Here is a 14,068-nt window from a genome sequence, read left to right on the forward strand (position 1 = left end):
TTAGTCTTATGTCCAATCCCACTTCTTACTTTTAGTTGTGGAAAATTACTTTAAATTAAATAAGTGTGTGTCTGCCCAACATTGTCTGCATCCTCAGCTCTCCTCTGTGCAGCTGAGGAATGCCTAGTGCTTCTTCACAGAAAGAGAAACTGAGGCATAGAGAGGGGAAGTGTCTTGCAAAGTCAGATGGAGCCAGGCACGAGTCTCAGATCTACTGAGTCCTAGTTAAGTGCCTTGGCTGCCAAATAGTCCTTCTTTAATGGACATTACAGCTATGGTTTGCAAAGAAGCTTACAAAATCAACTTATGCAAGCCCATAAGATCTGAGCACCTAACTCCTTTAGTACCTTTGAAAATCCATTTGAAAATGTTTTCTCATCCTTTTTTTTTGTAGAAAATAATGATTTCTCTATTCCTCATCTGGGATTATAACGGTTCATGAAGTCGATATAAAGTTTAAAAATATCTATGTGGGTTTTTTTGCTTGAAAAAAAGCATGTAAGACGCAATGTTTGACTGTTAACTATACTGCATTTAACTGCCTTTTGCTGCCATTGCATTGTGTAATAATTTTCATTAAGTCTTATATCCTGTCTTAGAATGAATATCTTCTTGTACAAACAACATCGCCCCTCCAAATGTTACGTTCAAAAATCTGTTGCGTGAGTATTTAATGAAAGGAGTTGGAATTGCTGATAAATATTTCTATTTTTTATTCTGACAGTGTTCCAGCAGAGAGATGCTGAAAATAACTGCTGTGTTATGTATCTGAAGAAAAATGGAGGGAGCAAATCATCCAGGAAGTCTAGATTTTGCAAAAATCAGGTGAGCATTGATTGTTTTGTATTCTCATTTTTGAACTGAGAGCAAGTAATTTCCCAGGTTACAGTAGATGGAAGAGAAGTTTCTGGGGAAGCACAGAGGACAGCCTATACAAAATGTGTGCATTTTAGGGCAAATTGTGGGGCCCTCTATACACAACCTGTGCTAGTTTAGTAGGTCTTCAGCAAATGTCACAGTCTTTCCTGTTTGCTTTACACTGGTAATATATTTGTGCATTGCAAAACCTTGCATCTTCTTGAAAATATCCTTTGGAGAGGGGAGCAGGAAATTCATATTCCTCTGTTTGGCAGAGTCTCTTTGACGTCTCCTCTCCTGTCATGCTTCTGTCTGTGCAAGGATAAATGCACTGCAACTGGAAAAGTGAGATAAATAGCGTAAGAAGAAATCATTATAAACCTCAGTGCCTGAGAGGTGCATTCTCAGAAATGTGCCGGTCATAAAACCTGACCAGGCCTGAAAAATAAAAATCTCTCAAATAATAATATAGGATCCCCATGGACTATTTTCTTGTGCTTCTTCCACAAGCATGGAGTATTAAAAGATTGAAAACTCCTTTTCACTTCATTCCATGCAGCCTGAAAAACCATGCAACATACTCCACATGCATTTATAATAATAAACTGAGGAATAAAAGATTTCTCCTTTTTGGGACTCAGCACAAAATGAACCTTGTCCCTGAAAAATTAATCACAAATAAAAGGAATAGGGGATAACCATGGTATAAGCCTAAGTATTCTTCCCATCCCTCTAGTGAAGGATAAGCTGGAAGAGTGCTGAAACCAGATGCTTCCTCTTGAGTTCTGCGGGTTGGGGAAGGTGTATATATACATTCATATGTAATTGAAATGCATGTTATATAATTTATATGGGGACTAAGCCTCTTATAGGCAGGTCCAAAGGCTTCCTTTCTTTTCTGAGAAAATTTCAAGTGCATAATGAATGTGAAAACAATGTAAGAAACCTTTGGCCACCCAAGACGTCATGGACATTGTTCTGCAGTGCTTCTGGCCTCATGGAGCTGACATGCAGTGTAATGAGTAACAGGACTCCTCCCCATGGTGCTCTTGTAGGCAAGTTACATGAATTGTCTGTGAATCATTCTTCATCCCTCTTATTAACAGCAACTGGTATAATGATTTTCTGACCATATTTATCTCCTTGAGGAAACTTTGCTGATGCGGTGTTATTCTCATTACACTTTACAGGTTGACTTCATCAGACTTTGCCTTATGCTTTGATGGGTGATTCTTCATGCATGAGAGGGAGGTGTGCTTTTTTCAGAGATTATTTACTGGGTTATTACAGAAACCACATTTCATAAATGGGGATCACGCTGGTAGAAATAAACAATTAGCACAACAAGAATTCTGCAACCTTCCCTTGCCAGCTGTGTGTAACATAACACTAAAATTATAAACTAGAAGGATCTATCATGAACAATCTGCATTGTCACTTTGACCCCTCTTTTACGCTGTTGCGTGATTGAGATTCCCAATGTGCAGGACATGAGGTATGCAAGACTGAAAGCAAGGCTTGCTCCAACCTGCAGCCTTCTGAATGGCTCACAAGAAAGAAGAAGCTGGTGATATTAATGCCTCTCCTCTGCACTGCCTCTCTCCTGCCTTCCCTGACAATGCGCCCCAGGACATGAGGAGCTCTCTGCCAGTCTTCTACTTGGTGGTAATTTTCAGCTGCTTGAACATTTTTTTAGCCATTGCTGAAGGAAAAAAACTTAAAATTGATATAGTAAGTTGACATATTTCTTCTAAGAGAGGAAATGTAAAACAGGGAGGTTTTTTTATTGCAACATTTTTATCTATCTTATAGGTAGGGTTTAATTTCTCCCTAATTATGTTTTCCCAAGATTGCCCCAATTTCTTCCTTCAGATTAACACTATTCAAATCACACATTTATGAATTTGCTACTCATGACATGACCAGGCTGGCATTTTTGTTATACTTCGACTTTATCTTTCCTTCTGAATCAAGGATACTGTCGTTAATAGTATTTTTACTGGCACACTTAGCTTCTCCTCAAAATTAATACAGCACTTTTCTTGACTTGGTATAAACACCTAAGGTCTCTGTACTGGGGAGATTATCTGTTTATGTGACCTTTCAAGATTCTCAGGCATTCTTTTAGAAATGGTGTCAGTTGAACATTAGTTCATTATTTTCTGCCTGCATTCGAGTCCCTGAAGATGTATTATTTTTTTGTCTTCACCCTCCTTACTTCACTGTTGACTGTGAATTTATTGATGTGATACACCTTGCACTGTCACCCAAATAGGTACTGAGCTGTAATGTCACTAACAATTGTTATTCAGCTTTCAGACACTTCACCTCTGCTTAGCAATCCTCCTACCCTAGCCAGTTTGATTTCTTGTTTTAGGTAGGTCTCAGCAAAAGACAGTACATCACATTCAAATATTCAATACCTCTGCTACATTTTTCCTATCTTCTTTTCACTTTTTTCCTTAAAATTGTAAGGTCATATTGCAGTGGATATAACTTTATCTATGCAATCAGAGAAGTGTCTCACTTCTTCACATGCTTTTGGATTTCTCTCTTAGCTCTTGCCAGCTTCACAGGACACAGGAGGTGTCTAAGAATTTATTTCCATTCTGGTGGAAGCTCCATTTTCTCTCCCCTGTCTGTTACCCATCTCTGCTGATCGTATTGGACTTCCTCAAGTTTTCTTTGAGACACTCAGAGATTTTCAAATCAATGATTCGCAAGTAAAGTAAGTTTGCTTGACTTTTTGCTGGGTAGACAGTACTGTTGTTTGTGTAAAGACTGTCAGATATTCCTCTTAAACTCTTAGTCAAGATGGTCATATATCGATTTGTTCATTGATTCATGCTCTGTCATCACAGTTCTTTTGGAGGAAACTGAGAAATTATTATTCTTTCTTACTCAATAAGGAATACAAAATTACCTTTTGGCACAGATATATTTAACTGGCGTTTGATAAGTATCCCATCAAATGATGCAATAAAGAATATGAGAGTAGTTCACATTTATCCCTGATTATGAATCAAAGCTGAACATGTAATTCTTCAAAAGGTATATTTTTCTCCCACTCTAAAAAAATCTCATTATCCACCTAGGTACTGTGTTCATCCTGGCTATGCAAGCACTGTAGACTGAGTTAGAAGAGTGGCTGTTTCTAAATTAACTGCGAAAAAATTTATATAGCTCTGGGATACAGAGACTGGCACCGAATTCTTATTTTTCCTTTGCCTTAGGTAACTTCTGTGTCAAATTCAGTTTTTTAAGATTTGCATTATATTGAAAAATTCCCAATTTAAAAATATTCCCTGCATGGAAATAATTTTGAAATAGTCATGGACAATCTCTGAAGCAAAAATTTATGTTAAACCAACATAAATGAAAAATTCTGAAAAGGTAGAGTTAAAAAGTCTACCAACATTAATTACCCAACATCATGCCGCACAAGGTCCTGCAGTGTATACACACGACTTTTGGAAGTTTTCCCAGCCATTTTGGGAACCTCAGACCTAAAAGGCCTAAAAGTGTCATCAAAACAGGCAAGACACGCATACAGAAGGATTGAGAGGACTAATGTGAAGGCTACAGAAGAAAGCAGAAGAAGCTGTGGAGCTAAGGGTCAAGCCAGAGCAAGAAAGCATACAAAACAGGCTTTTTGCTTGAGCTAGGAAGAGAATTCCTATTTTGAAGGAACCTATTAAGGCATAATGACTTGCATAGCGACAAAATGGTGCATCATTGCATAATGTCTAAATGATGACGGAGAGCTGACTCAGTGCAGCTAACAGCTGACCATGGTGGTACATGTGGGATCTCATTTCTGTGTGATAACTAGTTTAAGTGAGATGAGACTCACCTTTTATTTCCCTGAACTGTTACCCATCTTCATTGATTCTGTAGAAGCTGTTATTTCCTTGTGTACAGGAATGAATGAACACTGAGCTTGGGTGCTAGAGCACTACAGTCCCACCTCCTATGGGACTGAAATCAAAGCAAAACACTCTGATGGGCCACACCTTTCTCCAAATAGAGACTGCTTGAGTATGTTTTCACCGGTAAAGCAACTTGTTCACAAACCAGATTATCTGCCCATGAATAATGGAAAGTTAAAAATACAAGGTTATGGCATGCCAGCAGCATACAGTACTTTAGGACAGGATTCACCTTGCTGAACATGACATTGAAGTTTAACATCTGTAGAAGAGATTCAGTACGTGCACTGTGTATCTAAACTCTTGTGAGCTGATGGAGATCAAGTCAAGACAGCCAGTGCAACCTAAAGGATGATTCAGTACATCCTAAAATAGACAATACCTGAAGTATGTGGAATTAATTTACTTAGAGATTTTAGTGTCATAAAAGGTGTCCTGAAATAAAGATGTCTGGGCTTCAGCCTCTGATGCAGCAACATGATGTGGTATGTAATGTCTGCTAACGCTAAGGAGGTGTCCTGGATAACCCCAGGCATCCCAGCTGGCACCATGTATCTATTCTTTCATACAGATTCCTGCTGCAGCGGCTCATCAGCTGAGATGTTCTTGAGATGCAGTTGACCATCCTGACCAGATGTGATAGCTTGGACTGCTGAGTCCTTGATATTTGATATTTGCATGGTGCTCTGTAAAACATAGCAGCATTCTCTCCTCCAGTATCCATCCCACCATGCCTTGGGCTAGGAAGAATGGTAGGCTGGGCAGCCTCATAGTGAATGTGACTTTCCTTGATTTTTATTTTTGTTGCAAAACCCAAAACTTTTGGAACTCTCTGAAGGTAACTTTGTCTTTTTTTTTTTCGCATAAATAAAGTCCATATTCCTAATTCCACACATCTATGACTACTCTTCTAAACTAATTTCTTTTTGACCAAGGGAGTATAAGGTACCCTCAATGAATAACTAGCTGTTGGCCTCATCATGCAAATCTCAATGACTTTTTACTTCAAATTGGACACATTCTGTGGCTTGAAGATGAATGCTCAGTTCTGGTAGTGTGCTGATGTGATTTATCAACATTTATGCACCTGTGTGGTTGCACCAAGAGCGTAACTTTGCTAAAACTAACCTTCCCTACGGGAACAATGTGAAACAGTGGTTCTAAGCCCATCTTAGAAAGGATGAATTTATTCTGTCTGACACATCCAGCTGCGCAAACAGTAGTATGGACTGAGCTGTGTTAACTTTACTAATACATTAGGATTAGAACAGATCGTGTGCTACATATAAATGATTCCTCTGCTTATAAAATGTTTCAGTACTACAGAGAAAAGAAAGGAAATACAGAGGGAACACAAGTTATTTCTCCAGCTCTCATGAAATAAGATTGAAAATTGTACATTTCAGAACTTAATTCTTATGCATGCCAATGGCTTTTTCCTTGGATTTGTACAATATGAAAATTTCCGTGATATATCAGCTGCTAGGAGAGAAAATTGTGACGATGCCAGAATTATTTCTTCACTCCTGTAGCACAGAGCTCCTAGCAGTCTGGTGCTGTTGCCTCACTTGAGTGATGGATGACTCCAGATGGATCCCCAGTAAAAGCAAAGGAAACTGAAGCTGTTACCTCATCTTTTGAAACTATAAGTATGCCAAAACTTGCAGTCAGACATTAGGGGAGAGGATGTACCATGCTCATCAATGCTTTAAGAAGAACTGGGACCCTGTTTTCCTGAAGTTTTGTCCACTCAGTGACTGTAATTCAGGTCTGTGTATTTATTTTTCTTGCCACCTTGTCAGAGTTTACTATGTCACAAAGAGTGGGAAAAAAAAATATCAGTAGCCATAGACATGCTAGGTGTTATCAGTGTTATAAAGATACCAATGACTCTTAAGGACACTTTCTAACCAAAATTTCAAATGGTGGTCATAGAGCATGCTGCTTCTACTAGAATTTCCCCTTTTCTATGGAGCCAAACCACTGCCGACATCTCCTCAACTGGCCCAAATGTGACTACACTGTATCAACATGTATAGCTAACCTTTGCGTTCAAACTAGTTCACCATGTCAAAACATTTTCTTGTGCTCAGTGTCAGGCTCTTTCTTTCTGTTATTTTTTTTTTTACCCTTTACACCACTTTTCCCCCTTTCAGCCAGTGATGTGGGAGACCATTTCCCTTTGGAACATATGCCAGTATTCAGCTGTTGAAAGAGCAGGGGATGTTATAGATGTGTATAGAGAGCTGCTCTTCACACTTAAAAAATATTTTGTGGCCATTGCAGACAATGCTTCCTCTAACCTCTGTGACCTTATCCGATCTCAGACACAAACCTTTCAGCTGGGGTGGAAACCAGCATCATGCTAATGCACTTGCAAATCTGCTGTTATTGAGTCACTTTTTAGAAAAACGTTAATTAGTGATAAGAATTTGTGACTTTTCAAGTCCTGATAATGATTTTGGACATTTCACCTCTATAAAGACAGAAGTAAAATAAGGACAAAACCAAAAGCTTGTATAACATACAAGATGCAAGGATCTATTCCAAAATTTCTGACACAAAAGCAGCTTGAACCTTAATTAAAAAAATACTCTGTTGCATTCCTTACCCTTACCAAATATACAGTTTCACTGTCCCCGAAAAACATGGCTACTGAAAGCAGAAAAAGATGAGTAATCTTTTCAATACCTAGAAGTGTTACAGATGCAACTTCTATTTGTTCCTAGCAAGAGTGGGTAGGATAATTTGTATTTTTAGTATGGGATGCAACTTTCAGATTTAATTTTGGAAAAACTTGAAATACTGGACCCAGACAAGATATAGAGGCTCAGGAATGACATGTCTGTATCTTGCAGCATAGCTGTTTCATACTTGCTTCTTGGTTCATCAAATGTATTCTAGTTTCTATGCATCTCCTGCGCCACAACATTGGCTGTTGCTGCTACTGTTAACAAACTCAGATCTGAGCATAGTTTTGAGCATGATTGAAAAGAGCTGAATGTGTTCTTATTCCTTATCTTCTTTTCATCTTCTCAAAATTACTTTTTTTCCAGCTGAGATTTTTTCAGTGTTACTTCACTGAAAACTTCAGTCACTTCAGTGTTACTACACTGATTTTCAAGTGTTCTTTATAATATTTAGATAACTGCCATTAAATTATCATTTTTTCTTCTGTTTATTTGATTTCTTTTTTTCCTCAGTTCTCAAAGTAGAGTGTTTTTATTTTGGTTTCGTTGCATTTTGGGATTTGTTGTTGGTTTGGGATTTTTTTTCCCCAAAAATGACTTGCTGGAGGTTTGCAATAAGTATGACTGTGGGATAACTTGTTCTATAGGATTTGGTGTATCTCATCAGATTGCTAAGGATGTCAGTTGTAATATTTTGGTACCAGGACGATCCCTGTGGTGTCTCGAAACTTGTGCTGACAACTGTCTCAGTGGATTTATATCATCCGACATATTGCCAAGTACATCAAACTTGTCTAATATTATTGCAAGATTATTTGATGAAATGTGCTGAATACTCATGGACAAATATTGCACTAGACATATCTCTGTGTTGGAAGGATAACTCTTGGTTTTGCATGGAAATGTTGAAAGTCAGTATAAATAAGTATCACATTTTTAATACGTAATAATTTCCAGTCGGCATATGGACTCTATCTTTCCATGTATGTATGCCATTGGTTATGTAGTTATCTAATGTATATTTTGATGTTTGAGCTAAATGGCTACTGTTGATGTTATGTACCACAGAAATCATGCCAAATTTTTGTTTGTTGTTCTTGGATGAAAATGCCATCAAAAGATTTTACAAGGCAGTGTTGTATGGTGTTCGTTTCCCTCAGTACGAAGAGCTCATCATGCAGTGGGACAGACTATACTCTTGCTTCCAGTTTCAGACTGAGAAAATCTTTGTTGGCATTTGTTGTTTCTTCAGTAGCATGTTGTATGTCTAGGCAGAAAACTGAATTAACTTGCATATAAAGTGTTATCAGATACATTTCACAAAAGTGGTTTCACAGGAATCGTGGTCAAAGGATAAGTATTCAATTTATTTCTCAGGATTGAAGCAGTGTCATGTCTTCCATGAGTTATTGAGGATTATTAATGACTCCAGTTCTGATATTTCTCACAGCTGTGATACTGTTCCTTTTCAGTTCTTTGCCTCAGAATGCTTAACAGCAAACGTTGTTACTTGGCAGATTGTTCAAGTCTCACAGCGCTTCTTAGATCAGCTTTGTTCTTACAGAATCCTAGATGTTCAAAGTGGCCAAATGTATAGATTTTAGAGTCCAAGCTTTCATCTGCTTTCAATTTTGGTGCCTAAATCATGCACACGTGAACTTTTGGATTATTTCTGGTCTTTAGGTCCCACACCTAATGGCAGGTGTCCGGAAGTCTCCTTGGCAGGGAGTAAGAGAAATAAATATTTAAATGTTTCTCACATGCAGGTATTCAGAAGAATAGTGTCAGTTAAACCTTGCCCAGCGAGGGTGTGTGCCTTTCACAGAACAGGGAGAGATGGCTCTTTTGCCTTTATTGCTCTCAAGAATAATAATTTAGCTCTGGATGTATTCAGTCTGAAAGAAGTTAATGTGCAAATAGAATACTTGTATGACATTCAAAATCTGCTGGAAACCTTGTTAGAAATAAAAAATTGGAGCCCCCTTCTAAGCACAGTAGGGCTGTAAGATTCCTGGCTGCTAAATCATGGAAGAGAAGAAGAAATGAGAAACTCTTTGGAGGATAAACCTGTTTAAGAAGGATTAAAATATATAAACTGATTCATGCAGTTGGACATATCTACCAGCTCTGCATGTGCTCATTTTATGTCTGTTAACTATTTCTAGCTGTAACAGATGCACGTGCTGTGCTTAGGCAGTGACAATGGTAGCTCCGCATCTTTTGTATGCCATATCATCTGCTCCCAGGGACCACATCTACATTGAACCTATAACACTGTAGGCAGTATATACGCTGTATCTGGCTGGTCCTGGGAATAATCTGTGTTTTAGGATAATCCCAAACCATCACTCCAGTCTGTTCTCATTGCCTTTTCATTTAACCTACAAGGTGATGCTTGTGAATCCTGCTTTGTCAGTGACAGGTGATACCAGCTTCTAATTTGGGGGTCTCTGCTGATGCTGTGAAATAATGTTGTTTGATGGTGGTTAAGGAGCTGGCCCCATGAGTTCAGTCCATCCATCCTGCAGGTTAATGTGCACTTGCTGAATATTCAGCTGGTTTGTCCTGGACCAAAACCCAGAGATGTTCCTGCAGATCAACATCTAAGGCCAAGCAAACATCACTGTCAACAGGTACGTGATTTTGTTCTAGGACTTCAGATCTTGCCCAGCAAGGCTTCATCTACCGCGCCAAAGGAGTCTGCAGTTTATCGATGGCTAGAGATCACTGAGAGAATGACTGTTACTGGAATTCCAGATTGAGGTGTGTTTCTGAAGGAACACAAATGACTCTGAACTGACCTTGTATCTCAGAGTGTGATGGAGATCATGCTGACATCATAATTCCATGAGAAAAAAACCAAAGTCAATTGATTTTATTTCCCCCAGAAATTGTGAAAATCCAAGTAAGTTTGGATAGACAAGATTTATTGTCCATCATGAAAGCAGATTTGAGAAACTGTCGAGATAAGTTCTGCCTGGGTTTTGTATATTATATACTCAGGGAAAGGAACTGGACCTAGGCAGGATTTTAGATATTGTGTCCTTGAAGCACAAAAGCCCTCCCCATTCTTGAGGGAGAGAAGCACAGTAACCAAAGGGGAGAAGGGTAGGGAGGGCGGTCTTCACATGTCTCCTTTCATGTGCATAGTGGCCAGCAGTGAGGTCTGACTTCCAAGATATCCACTGAGGACACATTACATCCATATTCTGCTCATGGCACTCATCACTAACTATGCATACTGCTGCCCCTGCTCAGCCCCCTTCTACCCACCTCATTACAATGGTCTGGAGGAAATTTGCACAGTCAGGCTAATAAGAGACACTTCGGCCTAATCCTGCTCTCTAATTTTATGCTGGTGCTCCACCATCAGCTCCGAGTTGCAGTTTCCCTGTACCATGTGTCTTCTATGATTGCGATAAAAGTGAATACAAAGTTTATTTAAACTCTGCTCTTCTCTGCTGGTAATATTTGACACCCATTTTTCTAGATGGCAGTATAAGATACCAGGCAATGACGAACAAAACTTTTCAATCCAAATGGAGTCCTCCTGATTTGTATCACAGAAGTTGAGAACAGAATCAAATCCTAGATCGTTATTATTCAAACCAGTACAGAGACAGGAACCCTAGGCTGTGAGGGCCTGATTCGGGAAAGCATTAAGCAGCTGCTTAACTTTGTGCACTGACTTCAATGTATTTAAAGCTAATCAAGTGCTTAAGCTTTTTCCTCTATAGGGATTCTTTTCTGCATAAGGGCCTAAGAGAAAATAGATAACTATAAAGAGCAACTGTAATGAGCCTGCATATGGGCCAAAGAGAAGAGGATTATTAGTGCTTTCAGGTTTGGTAAGGACTAGGGTTTAAATATCAGCCTCCAACAGCGAGACATGAAAGACTCTCATAAATGTGTTAAATCGCATCAGGTCCATTTAATATCATTATGTTTAATAAAAGTATCTTTGCACTATAATAATCAGTGAGGACAGCAGGTGGACCAATCAGGCTCTTCTGGAAGCAGAGTATATTCCTTCTTCTAGGGTCATCCTCCTTTCTGCTGCACTCCGTAGTGTAGGTCTCCAATAAATAAGCTTCTAAGAGCTTTAATCTCTGGGAGAATCTTGAAATTGCCTTGAGGGTGGTAAAAACACATCTCCATGACACAACTGAGCTAGGAAATTAAGAATGAAGTTCTCTGAAATGAGTGTGGCAAAAGTTCTTGTGCAACATCTGTTTTGTTGATGATTATTCCAATAATTGGTAAGGAAGACCACAAAACTGTAAATCAGAATGAAATTTATTATAAAACTGAAACTACGGCATTTATCAGAAAGGCCTTTCAACAGTCTTTGTTGTTGTTCCCTCTCTCACTCTAACCTTCTTGCTGTGGACAGAGAAAAAAGACATTTTGGTTTTGGTTTTTTATGACTCTAGAGGGCAAATTCAAGCTGCTGATTTAATTGAAGCATTTAATTTTAAGCATATTTTATGATATGTAAGTGCTAAAAAGATCATTTGTCAAAACAGGAAGATGGGGGAACCTTGACCCTAAACCTCAACAGCTTTTATTATAATCATTTTATGATGCCTAAACATCTTATCAGTGAGTCTTTTATACAGCACGGCTGGATTTTTTGTGAAGTTTGGAGGTAGTCAACAGCAGCTTTTATGTTTGAAATCTTACATGGGAAGATTTTATTTTAAATAGGTCAAAGAGAAAAGCACTCTGTGAAGGAAATGCAGAGGCAGAATTTGAAATGGCCAGTTTGGATTTTACAAATTCAAAACCTAGTTGATGAGCATTTGCAAAGCTGATTTGTATTTCTTTGTCTTGCAGAAAATTTAACATAAACAGAAGCTGGTTATCAGTATTGAGACCTCTCAAAATTTCATATGTCAAATGAAATTGGGTTTTTTTGGAGGAAAGGAAATGAGCTTTATGCAACTTTGCTAAATAGAACACTGAAGCACAAGTCTTTCGGAGACATTTGCAATTTGTATTTTCTTTATAACAGTATTTTTTTGTCCTTTATGCTAGGCGATAAAGGCTTGTGTAAATAAGATGTAATCAACTACATTAACACATAATGTGACACACTCTCAAAGAAAAATACATCATTCTTTACCTCCCCTGTAGCCGTGGCCTTTAACTCGAGAAATTTCCATACCCTCATCATTGTATCCAATCTCAAATTAACCCTTGGAGCTAATTACTTCAGGATACCAAGGCATTGATGTGTTCAGGAAAGCAAGGGGTCAAATTAATGGAAAGAAATAAATCTGTCACAAATAACTTGTGGATATGAACTCTGGCTGAGAAATTCCTTGAACTGCACATTGCCAGAAGATAGAAGGACACACTTAGAGAAAAATCCCTTTATGCTTGGCCCATTTTTCTACTCCTTCTGTAGTATCTGCATCTTTGAATTTAGTCAAAGGCAGTATATAGGCTATGGATCTGCCAGTAAGGCACAGGATGCATTCAGAGTCCTTTGCCACTGCATTCACTTTTCTTCATATTTTGCTTGCAAGTGATGTAATTTAAATATTTCTCATTTAATTAACAGGCATCATAGAGCCTGTTGCAGAGAAAAGAGGTGTAGAATATCTTTCTATCCCATCAGTGCTCTCCTAGGGTTTACATGGTATGCACTTGATCGCTTTCAAACCTCTGGTCCTCTGTCCCAAAAAGATGCAGAAGTGAACCCTGGCCTAGAATGAAAAACAAAAATTAGCTGTTAATCTTCATGTTACAAGTTGCTCCTAGGTCATGCAGGGTTCCCAGAGCTGTGCCCTGAGCTGCCATCATTTGTCAGGTACAACCCTGTTTGCCAAAGTATCCACAAGCTCTGGAGCTATTGTTATAACCTGGACACTGACCACAATTCCCGAGGCAAGAAACTCCAGTGACTTCAAACCCCAAATTGACCAGACTTAGTCCTTTCCTAAAGGTTGACCTGTCATGCATAGGTCATGCATTAGTTTACACTCCATAGCTTGGAGGACAGAGGGGACAGAGTGCAAGGAGAAGAGGCTATGTGACAAATCAGGTATGTTTTCTCTCTTTTAATGCAGAAAAAGTGCTGTTTCATTCCAAGCATAAATCTACCTTATGGAGGATCTACTTCTGCATTGTGGAAAAACTCTGTAAAAGGCAATGAATTTTGTTTTGGAGTGAGAAATGTGCCATATATTAGGCCAAATTCAGTCAAAGATTTTTGCTTACCATCCCTAGGTTCATGCTGACTTGAATAGTTAATAACAGTTTTCCATAGAGTAGTAAGGAACAATAAGCAAGTCCAGTGAGAAGCATTTGTTCCTTCCTAGGGCAGTCTCTAGGTGGGTGATATAAAAGATAATTAAATTCCATAGTATTTCCATACAAGTTTTATCAAGGAGTAAAAATGATACAAAGCAGTTGTCTAAAGCTGCCTCACTGTTCCTTTAACAGCAATGGTTTATTAGAAAGGTACCATCTTATTAGACTTAGTAGAAAACTAGAGGCTGTTGAACACTTGAATCCCTCACACAGGTCTGAGAGCAAACCTTTATCAATGAGTGATATTGGAGAAGAAACAAGAATGGAGTGCAA

The 14,068-nt window shown here is 38.5% G+C and overlaps 1 long non-coding RNA gene across 1 annotated transcript in view; it reads left to right on the forward strand.

Annotated features, from left to right (window-relative positions):
* Positions 1–799: 799 nt before the first annotated feature.
* The window catches only part of LOC128851425 (uncharacterized), a 33,461-nt gene continuing 20,192 nt past the window's right edge, over positions 800–14,068 (forward strand). Inside the window, exons 1-2 of the long non-coding RNA XR_008448803.1 lie at positions 800–825; positions 2,049–2,589. This is a non-coding gene — a long non-coding RNA (uncharacterized LOC128851425). The remainder of the gene's footprint in view (positions 826–2,048; positions 2,590–14,068) is intronic.

Source organism: Cuculus canorus, chromosome 2 (genome assembly GCF_017976375.1).
Source record: "Cuculus canorus isolate bCucCan1 chromosome 2, bCucCan1.pri, whole genome shotgun sequence".
Classification (NCBI taxonomy): Eukaryota; Metazoa; Chordata; class Aves; order Cuculiformes; family Cuculidae; genus Cuculus; species Cuculus canorus.